The sequence below is a fragment of the Sorex araneus genome, chromosome 4, assembly GCF_027595985.1.
Source record: "Sorex araneus isolate mSorAra2 chromosome 4, mSorAra2.pri, whole genome shotgun sequence".
NCBI classification, from domain to species: domain Eukaryota; kingdom Metazoa; phylum Chordata; class Mammalia; order Eulipotyphla; family Soricidae; genus Sorex; species Sorex araneus.
In genome coordinates, this window is record NC_073305.1 from 70080003 (window position 1) to 70099673 (window position 19671).

The following is a 19671-nucleotide window of genomic DNA, read 5'->3' on the forward strand; positions in this document are numbered from 1 at the left end:
ATCTGTAGATAGCTTTTGTTTATGGTGGAAGGGGTTGGTGGTGGGGTGTGTCACAAACAGTGGTGTTCAGAGTTTACTATGGTTCTGTGCTTAAGGATAACTCACTCATTGTGATGGTTTGGGGGGGATTTATGGATTCTAGGGATGAAAACTGGTTTGGCGATGTGGAAGGGAAGTGCCTTTCGGCTGTAAATCTCTCACTCCCATAAAATATTGATTTGCTTGAGTGGGCCCCAGTAATGTCTCCATTGCGAAACTTGTTATTACTGTTTTCGGCATATCAAATATGCCAAAGGGAGCTTGCCAGGCTCTGCCGTGCAGGCAGACACTCTCAGTAGCTTGCCAGACTCTCCAAGAGGGGCGGAGGAATCGAACCCGGGTCAGCCACATGCAAGGCGAACACTCTGCCCACTGTGCTATTACTCCAGGCCCCGTAAATTACCTTTGGTGAAAATCTAAGTATCATCATTCATTTATTTTCTTTTTTTTAAATTTTAAACAATTTTTATTACACAAAGGTTGTCACATAATTGGATAGTTTTCTACTTTGTACACAATTATTCTTACTCTCCACAGAAAGGCTGCTTCTCAAGCAGGTGATGGCAAGCACTGAAATCCTGAGTTTAACAGAATAGTAGTAAAAATGCCTCGTGATTTAAGTTGAAAGCAGTACATTGGTACATGGCTCTTGCACTCAGTCATCAGGAATGTACAAATATCTTTTTATTCAAAAATACAAAATAAATTATCTGTAGGCATGGACAATGACAGCAGTAAACCATTATATGTTGTCAACTGAAACCAGTAACTGATGATTATAGCTATTTTCTTAAAACATCAGCCAGCCTTTTCTTCAGTGTTTTTCCTTCAACTGACTTCTCTGAAGTTATAGATGAGGAGCACCTGCCTTGAGCTTCCTCTAACAGTTCATTAATAATGGTAAAGCATTATTCTATGAATTAGAACATGCCACCTCCCATCCCTCCTCCCATTTCAGCCATTCCAGCCATCCCAGGGTCCTTTTCTTCTTTAGGAATTTCAGTAACTACAACTTCCGCTGTAGTTAACAGAGAGGCTACTCCAGCAGCATCCAGTAAAGCAGTTCTTACAACCTTTGTTGGATCAATGATTCCTTTTTCCATCATATTCACAAAATCTCCAACCATTGTATCATAACCAATTTCTGAAGAACTCTGTAAAATCTTCTCAACAATCAATGATCCTTCAACACCTGCATTCTTAGCAATGGTCATTGCAGGAATCTTGAGTGTTCTTTTAATAATGTCTATCCCAATTTTCTGATCTTCATTAGCGGGCAATAATGAGCCCAAGGCTGGAATGCACCGAAGCAGAGCACAACCCCCTCCCAGAACAATGCCCTCTTTAACAGCAGCTCGAGTAGCATTGAGGGCATCTGTAACTCTGTCTTTCTTTTCATTCACTTCAACATCACTTGTCCCACCAACTTTTAGCACAGCCACACCATCGGAGAGTTTTGCCAAGCGTTCATTCAGTTTTTCCTTTTCATATTTACTGGTTGTGATATCTAACTGCTCGATGATTTCTTGAATACGTTTTTCAATTTGAGCCTTGTCACCTTTTCCTTTCAATAGCATGGCATTATCTTTGGTTACAATGACCTCTCCAACTTCTCCCAAATCATGTGGCTGAACATCCTCAAGATTCAGAGTTAATCCTTCTTCTCCAAATACAGTGCCACCAGTAGCAATAGCCATGTCTTTAAGCTGGTTCTTCCTATTGTCACCAAAACCTGGAGCTTTGACTACTACAACTTGAAGACCCACATTTAGCCTATTTAAAACAAGTGTACTCAAAGCTTCTCCATCAACATCTTCAGCAATTATGACCAGGGGCTTCCGGTGAGCATTGGCAATTTCTTCTTTTTTTTTTTTTATTTTTATTTTTTTTTTTATAATTTATTTATTTTTAATTAGAGAATCACCGTGAGGGTACAGTTACAGTTTCTATGAAGCACATATCTCCCTAATACCAAAAGCAAACAAAGACACCACTAAGAAAGAAAATTACAGACCAATTTCCCTGATGAACACCGATGCGAAGATCCTCAACAAAATACTAGCAAATAGGATCCAACAACTCATCAAAAAGATCATACATCACGACCAAGTGGGATTCATCCCAGGGATGCAAGGATGGTTTAACATTCGGAAATCAATCAACATAATCCAGCATATCAACAAAAGTAAAGACAAAAACCATATGATCATATCAATAGATGCAGAGAAAGCATTTGACAAGATCCAACATCCTTTCATGATGAAAACCCTCGCCAAAATGGGGTTTGGAGGAACTTTCCTCAAGATAGTCGAAGCCATCTATCACAAGCCTACGGCAAGCATAATCCTCAACGGGGAAAAACTAAGGGCCTTTCCTCTGAGATCGGGCACAAGACAAGGATGCCCACTCTCACCACTCCTCTTCAATATAGTACTGGAAGTACTTGCGATAGCTATTAGACAAGAAAAAGAGATTAAGGGCATCCAGATAGGAAGGGAAGAAATCAAACTCTCACTATTTGCAGACGACATGATACTATATCTAGAGAAGCCTAAAACCTCTACTAAAAAACTCTTAGAAACAATAGACTTATACAGTAAAGTTGCAGGCTACAAAATCAATACCCAAAAATCCATGGCCTTCATATATGCAAACAATGAGGCAGAGGAAAGGGACATGAAAAAAGCAATCCCATTCACAATCGTGCCCCAGAAAATCAAGTACCTCGGAATCAGCTTAACCAAGGAAGTAAAAGACCTTTACAAAGAAAACTACATAACGCTACTCCATGAAATCAAAGAGGACATGAGGAGCATTGGCAATTTCAAGAGCAGGTACAATGGACTGGACGCTAGAAATTTTCTTTTCACTCAGCAGAACGTAGGCATCTTGGAATTCACATTTCTGGCCTTTTGAAGTATTGATAAAATATGGAGAAATATAACCTTGATCAAACTTCATCCCTTCAATAATTTTTTTTTTTTTTTTGCTTTTTGAGTCACACCTGGTGATGCACAGGGGCTACTCCTGGCTCTGCACTCAGGAATTACTCCTGGCGGTGCTCAGGGGACCATATGGGATGCTGGGAATCGAACCTGGGTCGGCCGCGTGCAAGGCAAACGCCCTACCCGCTGCCCTTCAATAATTTCTAATTCATCATTCAGCGTTTTTCCATCCTTTACTGTGATGACTCCCTTCCTTCCAACCTTCTTCATTGCATCAGAAATGAGGTGCCAATTTCTTTGTCTCCATTAGCAGAAATAGTAGCAATCTGAGCAATTTCTTCAGGAGTTGTCACTGGTTTGGACTGCTTTTTAAGTTCAGCAATTACTGCATCTACAGCTAGCATCACACCTCTTCTGATTTCCACCGGATTAGCACCTTTGCTAATCTTTTCGAAGCCTTCCTTGGCAATTGATCATGCCAATACAGTAGCAGTAGTGGTACCATTCCCAGCCTCTTCATTTGTGTTATTGGCAACATCTTGAACAAGTTTGGCGCCAATATTTTTATACTTATCTTTTAAGCCAATGGACTTAGCAACAGTCACACCATCTTTGGTTACTTTGGGACTTTCCCAACTCTGTTCAATAATCACTGTTCTTCCCTTTGGCCCCATAGTAACAGCTACGGCATCGGCTAAAAGGTCTACACCTTGAAGCATTAAGGCCCGGGCATCTGCACCGAATTTCACATCTTTGGCATAAGTCCGAGTGAGATGAGGTGCCAGTGCCCTGGACACCAGTCTGATCTGGCGAAGGACTGCTGGTAATCGAAGCATTTCTGCGGGGCAGCGGCGAGGCAGGCCGTCGGCGGCGAGTGAGGGACAGAGTGCAGGGCGCACACGGCAATGAGCCCATGTCCCCTCCCTCTGCCGCTTCCCCCACCCCACCCATTCATTTATTTTCATTGTCCTGTTGGGTTTTCTGCCTTCCTTTAGCCAGGAGAGGACCTAGGAAACTTTGATGCAAACTGCCTGCAAGAAATTCTCCAGAGGGGAAGGAGTAGCCTCAAGGTCATGTTGCTAGAAGGACTAAATGATGCTGGACAGTCAGAAACCCCAGTTGGCCTTTGTGGGCGATCCTGTGTCCAGACCCTGTGGGCCAGGAATGAGTGGACACGCCCTGTTTTCCTTAAGTTCCTTCCGTCTGGCAGGAAAGATGGCAGGGAGGAAGCAATTATAACCAAGGCCTTGGGTCTTATTCTGGTGGAAATAAAAGTTGTTGTAAGAACAGGCTCCTTAAAATAGGATCTCATAAGTGTCAGACTGAAAACCTAAATATCCACAGATTTGGTCAGTCTATGAGCAAGTAAATTGGCTCTGTGTCAAACTGGACAACTCAGAGCCGTAGTGATGTCTTCCAGAAGGCCTGTTGGAGCTACAGTCTGTAACAGACTGTGTGGCTTGCAGGAAGAGGTGCCAAGAATCCAGGGAGAAGGGCCTGCCAGCAATCCGGGCCCCTTGTGGTGATGGTGGGAGCCTCCTTGCTGAAGCGTCATCGAGTAATCTCCCGTTTCTAGAGGAGATGTAGGGTATGAAATCTGTGCTTTCTAATAAAGTAGCTCCATTCCAGATCATTCATTTCATATAAGATTGGAAGAATGCATAGAGATTCCATGTACTATTTCCCCAGCTCCCCACAATTCCCTCCTCCTGTAATTCCCACCTTTGACAAAACTCCAATCAAATATCATAGCCACTTGACATTGATGAACCCACAGACACTTCAGGGGTGAGTGCATGTTTATATATGTGTTGCTGTGTACCCTTCTCGGCTACCATTTTACCACCACCAATATGGAGAAAAGAGCATTCCCTCCCTACCAGGATCTGCCTCTTGTTTTGTATAACCCCTCCTCTCTCCCTCCCAACTAACTCATTCTCCTTCGGGTGACTGCTAATTTGTTCCCTGTTTCTATAATTCTGCATTTCAAGACTAACTTTTTTGCACTTAGCCTGATTCTCTGGGGAATCATCCAGCTGCTGCCTGTCTCAATAATGCTTTTGCTTTTTATTATTACTGAGTGGTAATCAATGGTATGCATATTTCAAGCTTGTTTAACTACTTACTCATTGAAGGACATTAGGACTGTTCCCAATTTTGGGCCACTTCGATAAAGTTGAATGAGCATTTGCCTGCGGTATTTGGTGTAAATCTAAGTTCTCACGTCTCTGGGTTAGATGTCCTGAATTCTGCATTTAATATTAGACTTGTGTTATCTCGTGATTGGACCACTGATCTTTATGAACTGACCACTCTCTGTCAAACCCTCATTATTGCTGACCTTTGCAAATATTCAGAGAAAAGTGGCAGCGACCAATTCAGGATGGCTTGACTTCATTCTTAGTAAAGGGATTTACTATTTTGTTTCTGGAGTCCTTTCCCACTTGTTTCCATCATTAGGCTCAAGTTTTGTTGCTTTTGTTTTCATTATTTTTTATTATTGTTTTTAGGCCATACCTGGCAGGGCTCAGGGGCCTAATCCTGGCACTGTTCTCCCAACAGTGCTCGGTGGGTTCATGAACTGCCAGGGGTCTAATCTGGACTCCTGCATGCAAAGCAGAAGTGTATGCTCATACCATTGAGCAATTTCCCCAGTCCCTTTTGGGTCCTTTCAGTCCTTTTGAGGATATTTTTTTCAGAATAATGGTCTCTAGTTAGTGGCATCATGTCTTCAGTGTGTGGAGCAACCCAGAATTTTGGATGATCGTGCCCTGATGCATTTATCTGTGCAGTCATGACCTGCTTAATGAGAACCTACTCAATGCCATCAGTAAGGAAGACAGTCATGAACCCAGTAGACACAGTCTGTCTTAATCATGGAGTTTGTCATCAGCGAGTGAAATAAACCAGAAATGAAACATGATAAATAAACAAGAGATCAGAAGGGAAGTACTGATGGGAGTTTCCCAGAGATGTATTTTCCTGTGAAGTGAGGAAGACACGTTATGCTGATTATTCCGTAACATAACATAACATCCGCTGTGAGGGGATCCACTGAGAGGGGATGCCATCTCAGGAAGACAGTTCTAGTTTAAGATGAGGGTCTGCTATCTCCCTTTCAAAGCTTGGAACTGATGCCTTAATCAGCACACAGATTCCTTGCATTAGCAACTGTATCTTGTTTGTGAGCTACAACTCTTCTGCACCCTTGACATAGTTTTTCCATGAACACTGTGAAGAATAAACAAACTATCCACTAAGAAGAAAGAAAATATTTCTATAAAAGCTCACTGGAGCAGTAAGAAGCAAAGCCAATGGTTTCTTAGAACTTGTCTAAAGTCTAAAACTAACTGGGGGCAGAACAAGGATCTCACTGCATCCTTCTCAAACATTAGTTCCAACAGAGCCTTATGCATGTTGGATAAAAGGCAGCTCTCTGGGCCTTGCCCTCAATGCTATATTTTGGCGGATTTGAGTGCGACTCAGGAAGTTGGGTTTGTGACTCTCATTTCAGGTGGTTCAGATGCAGGCATTCTGGGATGCTGACCCTCAGAGTCACTGGACTTACATATGGTCACTGAGTGACTGTGCTTTCCTAACTAGCCCTGTCCACCACTGCATTGTTTTTACCCACTTATTCTAACTAAAAACCAAAGTCCCCTAAGGAGTCAACATCACTGGAAGCCTAGGCAAGGCGCTGACATCCCCAGGATGGTATCATCCAGCTCCTGTCTGTGTCCCCCCCCCCACCCCTCACGCACACTGTCTCCTGTCTCTGGGCAGTCTGCAGTGAAATGACCTCAAAGGGCAGCTCCTATTTCCAGCATCTAAAAACTCCTCATTCCTTCCCTTTTCTCACAAACTGAGTTCAAGACCCTAAAAAGGGTCACTTACTTGGGTGGTTGGGGGACAGGGCAGGAGGGCACGTATCCCATTTAAACTCCATGGCTAGATCTCTATCAGACCAGAGAATTCTATGCCATGGAGGAAATGATCTCTCTTTATCAAGACCCTTTGAATACTGTCCCTGGCAAGCTCTCCTCATAAATATTAAATCCCACATCATCTTTGCTGTGACTGTCAGTCACTCCCAGGGGTTGTGCAGCACACAACCTCCCCAACAGGACATGAGATTCTTCATTCCTATCCTGCACAAATTCCCATATTATGGCATTCAAGAACCCATCCCTGGAAGCATTAATCTCAATCGTATCATCCATTGCAATAATGATTAACATCTCTTGACTCTGCGAGTGCATGAACCAAGAATTGGTTTCTGCTCTTGTCTAAAAATCAGATTTTAGGATTGCACTTGCTTTAAAAAAGCTCTTGCCCTGTGTATTTTCCCTGTTCTACTAGGTGCCTCCGCCAGCATGGAGGACCCGCCCTGTCACACGCTTGTCACAGGACAGTGCAATTGTCCAGTTTCTGTCTGCATGTCAACCATAGCAGCAAATCAAAAACTCTCTATTGCTGGGACATGTAGCTTTGTTCATGTCTGGTTTGGCAGGGTGCCCAGCACTTGCGGAGTATGTGCTGACTACTTGACAAAGGCAAGTTCTGCTGGTTCACTCGGCTGTGGTGGTTAGGAGGGTAAAGGATGCGCTTACAAGCATCGCTCTGTGTGGCCTTGCTCTAAGGCCCCTCCTAGCTCAGGACCAGTCACAGGCCCCTCTCATCTGACAATCACAAGCCACTTCTCACTCCAGTCCCATGGGCTGACAAGAGAATTTAGGGCATTGTCTTCCCAAGAGTATCTTTGTTCGGTCCTTGTAAATTTCCTATTCAGTCCTTGCGAATTTTCTACAATGTCCCTTTCTAATAAGCCTTGAGGCCCAGAAGCTGGAGGCAAATATGTGCCCCAGAATGGGTCAAACTTGTAATCCCGGGCAGCCCTTGAGCCCACTTTCCTAACCTTCACAGTCAGACCCCTGCAGAATAATAAGACCCACAAATCTTTTGTCTGGAAAATTATCTTCCTGTAACACTGGAAGCTGTTACCATGGAAATAAAATAGTCTATTAGCCTAAATCTACCAAAACATGGAAGACGGCCTGGCTGCATTTCCTGGCCCTTCATTAATAAGGAGAAAAACAGATTAACCTTTAAGAGCCTTGACAAGAATGACCAGGACTTGCTGGATTATGATTTTCATGTTGATTGTGTCTGGGCAACTCTCACCGCTTGGACCGGCCATGCTGGGTGGGGAGAAAAGAAAGACGAGACTCAGATGGAAGATTCAAATGCCATCCAAGTCCCGGTTCCTGGGCTTTGGCTACCCTGGATACTGCCCTGAGCCTGGATTCCAAGGGGTGGCTCCGCTCTGGCCCAGTGGGCTGGCGGGAAAGTGATTTTCCTGTCTCTGGCCGAGCAGCTGCTGAGAGGCAGGGAACTGCAGAGAGTCCCCGCAGCCCCACAGAGATGCCAAACAGAAGGTGGAGACAGATGCAGCTGAGCCCAGTCTGCCCTGGACGGCTTCCTGCTCCCTGAGCGCCCACGTGCCAAATCCCACACACCACGTTGGGAGAGACGGCAGACTTCTGCGTTTTCCTGCACCTGGGCACAGGGCAAGGGACACGGAGGAAGGGGACTTGGCAGCCCTGGCATGCCCAGCGGCCAGCTTGGGCAGCCAGCAGAAATCTGCTTCCTGCATAGTAGACTGCACAGTTCCCACACCTGGCAAGGAGGAGCGGGCAGCCAGAACTGCAGGCCCAGACACTTGGAAAGTGCAGATACCTGAGGAGAGTCTGACTGGGAAGCTGATAACAGCCCAGGGAGGCGTGAGCTGTCCAGCTGTGCTTGACAACTGTTTGAAGACTTATGGACATTTTTCTTTTCATTCTGTGTCTGGCTCCAAAATAAAGAGAGCAAGGTGGGAGAGTGTCCTGTGAGCATCAGTCATCATTATTAAAGGTGGCTGTCTCCACAACGTCATTATATCCGCTTCAAGTGGCTTTCTTTGCCTCTCGTTACTGACACTGGGAAATACAAGGTGCCTATTCATGTCAGCAGTGGCCTCAGCTTGGACACCCCAGGGATGAGTGGGAGGTCAGCGCTGCCGCCTCCCTGTGTGTGATAGGAGAGTGGGATGAGCACAGTGGGAAGGTGTGCCTGAGTCACCCAGGGCTGCCAGCTCCCACAGCCCATTCTTCATCTCTGCAGTGTGCCATGGCAAAGGTTATATGGCTTGCTACCGTCTGGCTCCCAGTGGGAGCCGAACCAAGCTTTCTGGGCCCAAGTTCTTTCCATCTGGAGAGGGAAAGGCTCAATAGGATCCTTGGCAAAGTGGAGGGGACAGAGTGTGGCATACTGGCCTAGGGAGAGATATAGAAAAGAGAGTTCAGTAGTCAGACCTGCTCTCACCCCCATTGACAGGGCCCTCGAGATATCGAGGGGTGCGAAGACCTGCACAGACATTGTGTGTTGGCAGATGGGGAGGCATCAGGGTTCCCTGACTTTAAGAAACTCTGACACAAACACAGGTCCTCAGCTGAGGACACACATGCACACACACACACACACACACACACATGTGCCTGGGGTGTGGTACAGACCCCAGTGCACTGGCTACAGCACTGTTCACCACTGCCCAGAGGGATGTGTGGAACACCATCCCTGAAACATGCTTCTGAGACACTGGTTTCTTTGAAGTCCCGAGTCACCAGTTTGGAAACAAGAACAAGATTTTGTTTCTAAGGCATTCATTCTGCGTGGTGGACAAGAGAAGTATTGGTAAAGTGCATTCAAAAATGTTTTTTCAAATATTTTAGTATAGTTTGTGAGAGATGGATGTAATACTGTTAATGTTAATGATAGTGATGAACCAAGTTACTCCACACCACCACTACAAAAGTGCCCACAACCTTCCCAACTGTCTTTAAGTCACCTCTACTCTGATCCTCATTCCTCTTACCCGCAGCCATGTGGCATTTGGTTTTATAATTCAAGGCCAAGAGATTGCCATTGTTCAATACTATCTGTTCTTTTGTTTTCTCTCTCTGTATCCCACAGATTAGTGAGTTCATCTGGTTCACCTGGTATCCTCAGACTTATTTCACTTAATGGGCACCCTCCAGTTTCATAGGTGTTGTAGCAAACTATAGGATTTCATCTTTTCTTACAGCTGCATAGTATTTCATTATGTACATACACCACAACTTCTATTCATTTGCTGTTGGACATCTGGATTGTTTCCATATCCAGATTAATTATAATGAAACACTATGATGAGCATAAATGTTCATTTTTAAAGAAAAATATTTTTAAAACTTCCACATACACTTAGCTAGGAACCCTCCATTTGCAGGGAAGGGGAGATGAGAATCTTGAAGATCATGTTCTAAGGCCATCTCTGGTTTATTCTGCCAGCACACACATTCATTGAGGCTCAGAATGACTTACCCAAGGACAAAAAACCCATAAAGACATCTTGCCTTTACAAATCCCAATATACAACCCTGTGATTAAGTCACTCAGAGGGGGTCTAGCCCCCAGAAGCACAAGATGAGGTACAACACAAACAGCACAGCTTTTGGCAAGGATGTCTCTATTTTGTTTATTCACCTAGCAAATAAACGGGACCTTGGTGTTCTTTTTTTTGCTTTTTGCTTTTTTGGGTCACACCCAGCAATGCACAGGGGTTACTCCTGGCTTTTAACTCAGGAATTACACCTGGCAGTGCTCAGGGATGCTGGGAATTGAGTCTGGGGCAGCACTATGCAAGGCAAATGCCCTACCTGCTGTGCTATCGCTCCAGTTCCAACTTTGGTGTTCTTACCCATAAAATGGGGACAATAAGAGACTGTGCCTTGAAAATACTTAGTCCGTTGGTTCGGAGAGCTGACTCAGCAGACGGAGTGCATGTTTTACCTATGAGAGGTCTGACTTCAATCCAGAGCACTGCATGGTTCCACAAGCCCCGCCAAGAAGAAACTCCAAGTACTGGGATAGTTCCTGAGCATAGCAGGGTGTGAATCCAAAATCAAATAAATAAAATAACTTTTAAAAAATTAAAATAAATAAAGCACTTAGTTTAGGACTACACAAGTAGCTCAGAGGTAGAGCACTTCCATGTGTGAGATTCTGAGTTTGATCCCTGGCACAGATTTTTTTTTTTAATAACACAGATACACAGACACAGACACAGACACACACACACACACACACACACACACACACACACACACACACACACCCCTTGGTTGAGCTTTGGAGCTACAGCAAGACAAGCAATGTTTCTGTCCTAATAAAACCAGTGCTCACCACAAAGCTGGATCTCCCTGAATTGTGTTAACCAATCAGAGACTGAGAAGGGCCTAGGGGAGGAGGTGTGTGGCCTGCTGGGGCAGAGTCTGAAGGTTTCTAGAGCGGATGGTTAATGATGACTGAAACTCATTCCAGTGAAACAAAAAGAGCCTGGTGTGGACACAGAGTAGGGACTTAAACAAAAGCTAATGACATGTTATCAGTAAATGAAGGGCCAACTGGGGCAGAATGGAAGATTTTGAGATAACACACCTCCAAAATATGTCTCTGTTCACCCCAGAAATCACTGAGGTACATTTTTGCCTCCCAGGATGAAGGGAAGGCTAATTCAGGAGGGAAGTTGAAAATATCCTTGTGGGCACTGGGCGGGAGGAGACTGGGCACCTATAGACAAGTGGTAGCACCCCAGGCTTCTGTCCCTTGGTGCCAGTCATGTTTTACCCCTCCCCATGCTTTGTTTGTGACAACCCAAACTGTTCCATGGAAGTAAGCTTACCTTTAGGTAACAATCACTGCCTTGTCTTGGTAGAGAAGGGGTTCGTGGACCATGTCATCACACATTCTTTCTCCTTCCCGCCTCTGTGATTCCAGATCTGTGGCTTGTGGCTTAGGCCTGCAGGACTGAGCCACGTCCATGCTCTGTCATGTACTCAACACTCCTATAACTTTGCAGCCAGAGTCCTGATAAGCTCTAGCTAGGCTTACCTTCCTCTTCCCCAGCTCCAGAAAGATTCAAGCCCATTGCTCCCATTCTTGTGACTACCTCTGCAGAGGAAGAGGGAAAGTTTTCCTGGCTTTGCATTCCAACAGTCTTGCAACCTGAGCCCTTTGTGTTTGGGACATCCTGTTTCTGATTTCCATGCTGGACTGAGGCAAGGGAATTAACACTTCTTTGAAAGCTCTGTGCATTCCAGAGAAAATCAGGCAGCAGCCTCCAGCAAGGCCTTTGGAACACAGGAGGAACACTGAGGAAGCTTTATGCAGGCTCTGGGGGCGGTGGGGCTGATGGAGGGGGCAGCCCTGCACTTCTAGGGGTTCTGCCCAACTACAGAAACTGAAATCCAGTCTCCACACCTGTTAAAGGAGATGGTGCTGCTGTGATAATAGCTATTTATAACTGTGCTAAGCACTGCAGCCTAGTAATCATTGCTCTCTATAACTCAAGCCACCCTGGCTACCTTATGAATGGCCTATAACCATGTGTTTACATTAACCACATACGGCATGTGGCATGTGGCAGTGCCACATAAGAGAATAGAGAGCTGCATCTTTTGTAGACTGTAAAGTGCTGTAAAAATCCCAGGCCAGGTTAGAACTAACTACCGTCTATGTCAAATATTTATACCTATAAATGAATAGACCTCCAGGAGCCAAAAGCAGAGTTAAGAGCCCATTTCTGAAGCAACCATCCCGAAGGTTAATCTCAGAGGGGTTTTGTGAGCCTTTGAACCTATTGTCCAACCTCCCTGGGCTGCATTTGTAAAGTGTGGCTGAATAGGAATGTAAACTGGCTCAAATCTGAGTGTGCATTTAACACGGAGGGCACAGGGCCTGCTTCTGGATCTCTGCTCATCTTGCCAAGGGTCTTCCTGTTGATTGCTTCTACCCAGAAGAAACTTTGACCTCGTTTAGCAGTTTAGCAGAAAGATGGGATTGAGAGGGCTGAGGGTATAGCTCTGGGTTCAAATCCCCAAGTTTGATTCCCAACACTGCACAAGCCCCCATCTCTCTCTCTCTCTCTCTCTCTCTCTCTCTCTCTCTCTCTCTCTCTCTCACACACACACACACACACACACACACACACACACACACACACGTGATCCTGGTATCACTGGGCTGAAGCTTTGAACCGTCCACGTAAGTACTGATATGGAGGGTGAGGAAGGTGAGCTACTGCATCTAAAATTAATCTTATTGGTCATTTTAATATCACCCACGAGAAAATATATTCAATCAAAAATGAATGATAAGAAGAATAGATAAAAAGAAGGCACTGGCCAGGCAGAAAAAGCACTCTCTCTCTCTCTCTCTCTCTATCTATCTATCTATCTATCTATCTATTTATCTATCTATCTATATCTCTCTCTCTCCTCCTCCTCCTCCTCCTTTTCCTCCTCCTCCTTTTCCTCCTCCTCCTCACCTCCACCCAGAAAGATGGCAAGATCACACAGGGCTCTTACACCTAGACCGTGGTTCTTCCACCTGGACATCGACAAGGTTCTGAGCACAGGGATTTCACTATGTACACGTGGCTATGACTGCAGGCTAAGGAAAGCTGAGTGTCAGGGGACTGCCGGCGTGCAGTCTGAAAGAGGCCCAGTAACAGTTACAGACAGGTTCCAGATCAGGGATGTGTACAAGGAAGGCAAAAAAGAGCTCCAGAAAAGACCAGATCATCATACACTGGAGGAGAGCAGGATGTGGTAATCCTGACCACATCGAGAGAAAGACAGGATAAGTGACATCAGACATGAGAAACCTGGACCATCTACATAAATGGTATGATAAACTAACGTTTAGGCATCTAGGCTTTTTTTTTTAGTGAATCACCATGAGTTACAGTTACAAACTTATGAGCTTTCATGTTTGCATTTGTTTACATCCCTCCACCAGTGCCCAGTCTCCTGCACCAGTATTCCCAGTATCCCTCCCACCCTCCCACCCCACCCCCCCACCCCACCCCACCTCTGTGGCAGGGCATTCCCTTTTGATCTCTCTCTCCTTTTGGGTGCTGTGGTTTGCAACAGAGGTACTGTGTGGCCATCGTGTTTGGACTATATCCTATTTTCAGAGTGCATCTCCCATCCCATGCAGGTCCTCAAACCACACTTTACCTGGTGCTCCCTTCTCTATGAGAGCTGCCCCTTCCTGCAGCACATGGGGCCAGCTTCCAAGCCTTGGAGCCAATCTCCTGCTACTTATCTCTACTATTCTTGGGTGTTAGCCTCCTATTCTGTTATTTTATTTTATATTCCACAGATGAGTGCAGTCTTTCTATGTCTGTCTCTCTCTTTCTGACTCATTTCACTTAGCATGATACTTTCCATGTTGGTCCACTTATATGCAAAGATCATGACTTCACCTTTTCTAACAGCTGCATAGTATTCCATTGTGTATATGTACCAAAGTTTCTTTAACCAGTCATCTGTTCTAGGGCACTCAGGTTTTTTCCAGATTCTGGCTATTGTAAACAGTGCTGCAATGAACATTTGAGTGCAGACGTCATTTTGACTTTACTTTTTTGCCTCTGTGGGATATATTCCCAGGAGTGGTATTGCTGGGTCAAATGGGAGCTCAATTTCTAATTTTTTGAGAAGCGACCATACTGTTTTCCAAAAGGGCTGAACCAGTCGGCATTTCCTCCAGCAGTGTAGAAGGGTCCCTTTCTCCCCACATCCATGCCAACAGCGGTTGCTTTTGTTCTTTTGGATGTGTGCTATTCTCTGTAGTGTGAGGTGGTATCTCATGGTTGTTTTGATCTGCATCTCCCTGATGATTAGTGATGTAGAGCATTTTTTCATGTAGACATCTAGTTTTGTATGCAAGTATTTCATTTAATTCTCAAGAACCCACAAGCTCAGGAATAAATCTACTTTTATCCTAACAGTATTACCAGAAGTAGCCCCCAGACAGCCTGAACATACTTGGGATGCTCTGCCCCACCCAAAAAGGAAAGGTGGTCTTGAGAGGGCGCGGAGTTCGAGGAGGGGGACCTCTGGGACTCTGGAATGCAGACAAAAGGCAGAGATTTTTTTCTCTGCTCACTGCAAGGATTCTGGAACATTCTCACTCAGGAGAAGAAAAGGAAGATTAAGTGTTGCATATGCTATGCTCTGCACTGAGTGTCTTCACAGTAACTCTGCTCACACCAAAAATCTGTGTGATGCCTGGAGGGGCTTCGAATCATTTCCCCATTCCTGCCCCTGTGGGAGAGACTTCATGGGATTTCTGAATATTATTCACCTTATTGGTGTTCCCCACCATGAACACCCCACCCCACAGTGCCACAGCTGTGGGTATCCTCAGCCCAGACCCTCAAGTGCAGTCCTCACACAGGACCAAGGCAGATGTTGGGCAGGTCTCTGGGATGCATCCTTAGGTCTCAGACTGTGACTGAGAGCAGAGACTCCAGCTATGAAGCAGGGTCCTCTGTTTTGGGGGGAATATTTTCTGAATCCCCCTTCTCCACCCTGATTTCGGGGGATGCTTTTTAATTTTGACTGCCTTGTGGTTTTTTGCATTTTTTTTAGTTTTTATTTAGACACTATGAATCACAAAGTCATTTATTTATAACAGGGTTTTGTGGATATAATGTTCCCATCTCCAATCCCTCCACCCCATGATGCAATTTCTCCACCTGACCCGAATACTTGACAGATACATTTTTAAATTTAATTATTATCCTCTGGGTCCCCTGGTTCCAGTGTCTTGGGGTCTAGTGGTTTAGCTCTATAAAGGTCCTTCGCCTCTACTAAAATTGGAATGATATAGAGAAATTAGCATGGCTTCTGGGCAAGGATGGCACACACACTGGGTGGCATTTTAATTTGAATTTTCCTAGTGGGCTTCTCTAGCTTTAAATCCTGTCACCTGCCTTGGGTTAGCATTTGCCCCAGAGCTGGCCCGGATGTTAAGCTTCAATGACTGATGCCTGTGAGTCATTAGAAGGAGGCTTTCCTCGACTGATTTAGGAGGGACCTAGATGGGAGTTGAGAAGTTAGCTGAAGAAGGAGTGCTAGAGGAGTGCATTATCAAGCCAGGACCTGGGGTGAGAATTAGGGCTCATTCCTTCTGGAGAGTTCTGTGAGGCTGGGTAGGCCAGGCCTCAGAGGTAGTCCAGCAATAGCTGTCGCTGGATATTGGTTTTCTTCAGACATTGTGGTTGGGGGCCACATCTCAGATCATTGACACCATAGCCCAAATTCTCATATAGAAAGAAATCTCGTATTCCCTTCTCCAGCTAACTTCTCAACTCCCACCTAGGTCCCTGCAAAATCAGTCAAGAAAAGTCTCCTTCCAATGAAACCACAGGCCATCAGTCATTGAAGTTTACCTGGCTAACCCAGGTCAGAGGCAGGATGTAAAGCTAGAGAAAGCCACCAGAGAAATTCAAATTATTAAGGTGATAAATAAAAGAAACTTATCTCTCATGCCCCAAGGAGGCGACAGCTAAGGTCAACAGGCTGTGAGTGTTGGTGGCTGTAGAGACCCCACCTTCTGGTTGGGAGTCGGTCACCTTTGTGGCAGATCTGCACATGGGAGAGGCCCCGGAGATGCCTCTAGTAAGGCAGTCACCCACCACCTCCTATTCCAAAGGCTTCACCTCCCAACACAGCCATACTAGGACTTAGGATTCCCATATGAATTCTGGGGGCACACAGGCAGCCCTCCAGGCTGCTTCTGAGCATCACTGTTTTGCCAGCAGTGAAGGAGAATGCCCATGGCAGAGCCCCAGCTGCTGCCTTTGTGGCCAGCTTTCCAACAAGTCCACATCCCCGGGCATAGAGGCTGGACCGTGGCCAAGAGGCAGGTGGGAGGGATGCACATCTCAGTTCATTTGTCCCAGAGGGGAGACATGTTAAAAGTGTTGAAATATTGATGAACTAAAAAAAAAAAAAAGGTGAAATCTGCTAAGGAAATTGGAAAACATCCGTCACTGTTCTGTTTGTTTGGTGCCAGTCTAACCATGGCAAATTTTTCATCAGGAGCAAAAATTAAAACAAGGTCAAACCATGAATACTCTCTCCAGGGAGAGGCCCAGAACTTACCTCTAGGCCTGTCCCCAGCCAGCCCCTCAATATGTTAATATTGAATACTGTGACTGTCCCAGGTGCCTTGCACCCTGCCCTGCCCCAGGTGGTGCAAACTAAACACGCCAGAGCCCTGCCTTGGAAAATGCCCTCAGGAGCTGCCATGTCTCGCTGCCCACCAGATCAGGAATCCTGTGAAGTGTGGGAGTAGCTGCGCAATACTTAACTCTTTCATATCTTATGGGAACACACGTTGCACTTCCTATCTGCAGCCTCCTACTCACACAATGACAAAGAATAGTAGTTGTGGTAGTAAGAAATTAAATTATAGCTGGAATAGTTGGCAGAGCCAAGGACAGTGACGGCCTTCCTGGAATGAGTACCCAGAACTCTAAACAACTAGTTAGTAATAACAAACCTGGAAAAGCTAGCTTCAACAGGGAGGGAAGAGAGGACCACCCAGCTGGGTCCCCCAGAGAGCTCAGAGACCATGGTATGGCACACACAGTGAATTGAAAAGACTTCAGCCCACCCCAGACTGCAACAGTTACAATGAACCCCACAATGCTTAGCGAGAGAAGATAGCAGCCCGGAAGACACGGCCAGCTATATAACCTCAAAGATAAGAACTTCAGAGGTTTGTATAATGAGCTCAAGAAAGCAAAGGTATGGGTAGCCAGTAAAACACAAGAAAGTTTGAGAGCAGAAATGAGAAAACTTTCATCAGAAATAAAGAAGTTGGTAGGAGAAATAAAAAACTGAGGGGATAACTTTATTCCACCTGGATCCAAGCATGTCACTTAAAGGATTGCAGAGGAAGTAGAGATGAATTCCAGATGAGAAGGATTCCACCTGTATTACTCTCTTTCTTCCAAAAGGGCACACTCCAGGCACACAGCTAGAGAGCTATAGATAAATATTAATATATTTTTAAATACACAGGTCTGTTTCTGGATTATTGGCAGGAAAGGATGTATCTGGAAAAGGATAAGAAAGTATTCAAATTCCTGAAGCATTTCACACAAGACACATTGTAAATACTAATGAAATCAAACTAATGAGAATATTCAGCCATAAGACTGTGCATATTCGATCAGACCATTTAGCTGTGCATAATCATATATTAGCAGCAGGTAACAGCTCTAGCTTTCCAAAATCTTAGGCCCAAAATAAATGGGGAAATTACCTTCTTTAAGAATACTCCACTGAGTGAGAAGAAATTACACCAGCCTAAAACCTCAAGGCCCACAAAACTTGGAGTAGGGACGTGACCCAACCTTTGTCTTCACTTGCCTGCCTGCAGCTTCTGGTGTCTTACTCCTGGGACAGCCTGTCTAGAGCTGCTGTCTCAAAGGACCTGGCATTTACCAGGCTCCTGTTCTTTCCTAATTCTATTTGCTTTGCCCAAAAACATCAGGATACAAGTGTTAAATGTGGTCCCTGTTTGAATGGAGGTCATGTGGGAGTCTGATTAGGGACTCAGAGCATACCTTGGTCATGAATATTCAGGGTGGAGAGAAAAAACAAACAGGATTGAGGACACATTCTCAGGCAGAGTAACTAGGGTGTAGGCCAGAGATCACCCTGGTCATTCCAAGGGCTGGGTGCCACAGACACTTCAGTGATGTGCTATCTGGGAGTAGGGACCCAGGGGTGACCATCGTGATTGCTGCTGTCTTTCCGCAGCCCGGCATGGGACTTGCAGCCAATGGACTCCCAATGAAGATTTGTTGAATAAACAAGAGAATGGGCCTGATGTTAGAATCCTCCAACTCCTTTCCTGTAAGAGTTTTTTGTCATGAACAAGATTTGAAGACTTTTGTAAGTGAATTATATGCAGAATTTTCAACAAGGCTTGCCAACATCCCTTATCCCTGGCTACTCATTCAAACATAAATAAGGGTTCTGCTGTAAAGAGATTTTGCACTGTAGAACTGTAGCACTGTTGTCCCGTTGTTCATCGATTTGCTCGAGCGGGCACCGATAACGTCTCCATTGTGAGACTTGTTGTTACTGTTTTTGGCATATCGAATATGCCATGGGTAGCTTGCCTGGCTCTGCTGTGCTCTCGGGATACTCTCAGTAGCTTGCTGGGCTCTCCAAGAGAAACGGAGGAATTGAATCTGGGTAGGCTGCATGCAAGGCAAATGCCCTACCCGCTGTGCTATTGCTCCAGTCCACTGAATAGGGTACATCCAGAAAAATTTTAAATTGGAAAATACAACATCTCCAGAACCCCGACACTGGAGATTTGGCATTTTGCTATTTTCTTCCAATCAATCTTCTCTAGATAAGTATTAAAAATCTTTGTTAGGTGCTCGCTTCGGCAGCACATATACTAAAATTGGAACGATACAGAGAAGATTAGCATGGCCCCTGCGCAAGGATGACACGCAAATTCGTGAAGCGTTCCATATTTTTTATATTCTTAGCAATGGAGAACTATCAAATGCCTCCTTGGCAATAGGACTGCTTTTCTTTTTTGGGGGAAACCCCAACAACGGTAGTGAGTTGTGTGTTGAAACATGGAATGTAATCGAAATAAGGCGTAAACGAAGTGAAACATATCATGTGCAAGGGTTGGGACTGGGGAGGTGGGAGGGGGCGGCAGGTATACTGGGGGGGTTGGTGATGGAAGATGGGCACTGGTGAAGTGAAGGGTGTTTGAGAAC

At 45.2% G+C, this 19671-nt stretch overlaps 2 non-coding genes and 1 pseudogene across 2 annotated transcripts; 2 read left to right on the forward strand and 1 right to left on the reverse strand.

Moving 5' to 3' along the window:
- Positions 1-959: 959 nt before the first annotated feature.
- LOC101554325 (60 kDa heat shock protein, mitochondrial-like) lies at positions 960-3909 on the reverse strand (annotated as a pseudogene).
- Positions 3910-15700: 11791 nt separating this feature from the next.
- Positions 15701-15803, forward strand: LOC129404605 (U6 spliceosomal RNA). The gene has a single exon (XR_008629989.1). It is a non-coding gene; the product is annotated as a U6 spliceosomal RNA (small nuclear RNA).
- A 3510-nt stretch (positions 15804-19313) lies between these two features.
- On the forward strand, positions 19314-19420 carry LOC129404501 (U6 spliceosomal RNA). Its single transcript, XR_008629899.1, has one exon. It is a non-coding gene; the product is annotated as a U6 spliceosomal RNA (small nuclear RNA).
- The last annotated feature ends 251 nt before the right edge of the window (positions 19421-19671 follow it).